Source organism: Crocuta crocuta, unplaced genomic scaffold, assembly GCF_008692635.1.
Source record: "Crocuta crocuta isolate KB4526 unplaced genomic scaffold, BGI_CrCroc_1.0 scaffold1061, whole genome shotgun sequence".
NCBI lineage: Eukaryota > Metazoa > Chordata > Mammalia > Carnivora > Hyaenidae > Crocuta > Crocuta crocuta.
In genome coordinates this window covers 243,865-244,659 of record NW_027532936.1, presented here as the reverse complement: position 1 = coordinate 244,659, position 795 = coordinate 243,865, and the positions used below count along the sequence as shown (strand labels likewise).

General features: G+C 35.1%; 2 protein-coding genes across 2 annotated transcripts in view; one reads left to right on the top strand and one right to left on the bottom strand.

The window, feature by feature from the left end:
• Window positions 1-795, top strand: part of LOC144216420 (uncharacterized) — a 38,261-nt gene that overhangs the window by 1,486 nt on the left and 35,980 nt on the right. The window lies entirely within an intron of this gene.
• The window catches only part of DNAAF6 (dynein axonemal assembly factor 6), a 36,256-nt gene that overhangs the window by 34,827 nt on the left and 634 nt on the right, over window positions 1-795 (bottom strand). The gene's annotated exons all lie outside the window — the stretch shown is intronic.

Below are 795 nucleotides of genomic sequence, written 5' to 3'. Positions count from 1 at the left end.
TATTAGAAAATGAAAATTCTAGGCCCTCTGTTTTTATTTCTCTCACTTTCTGTTGCTAGGCTGATTCCAATGGCAGCATCTTCTGGACAGAGCCTATGATTTTCCCACATCAACTTGAGCCCTTAGGGCCTTACTAAGGAAAGGTGTGATTGGAGGAATCTCTCTTGGTAGTAGCCACAAGAGCTAAAGAGACAGACACTTCAGAAACAACTCATTACCAAAACACAGAAACCAGTTAGGGACTAAACACACTTAACCAGGATAACACCAGACTCATGGCACTGAAGCAATATCAGCAACCTGAGATTAAGTCAGACTCTCTTTGTGACGGCTGGGGTCATGTCTTCTACTTAATTTCCCTCCATCCACAGTGTCAACAGGGATGGCTCTTTCACTTGAACTAATTGTAGAAAAATCCAGGTTAAATTAGTGAAAACTCTGAATTACGGACAATTCAAAAGGAAATATTTTATTAATTCAAGTATATAAAGTAAATAAAACCAGGGTAATAAAGAATCACCGAGTAGTATCTTTCGGGAACTTGTTTAACAGGTAAACACATATCCCTATGTAAAGCACTGTTGATAACTGAATGATTTCAAAATATTCAAAAGCCATTTACTCTCTTAAAAAACACAAAACAAAGCAAAAATCCATTTACTCTCTTACATAATTTGGCATTTCTTCTATAACTCTATTTACATAATTTTTATTTAGCAACTCTTCTCTTAAATTCTTCTGAAAACACAAAAGTAAACATCATCTCTGCCTATTTCTGAATTAAATTAGAATATA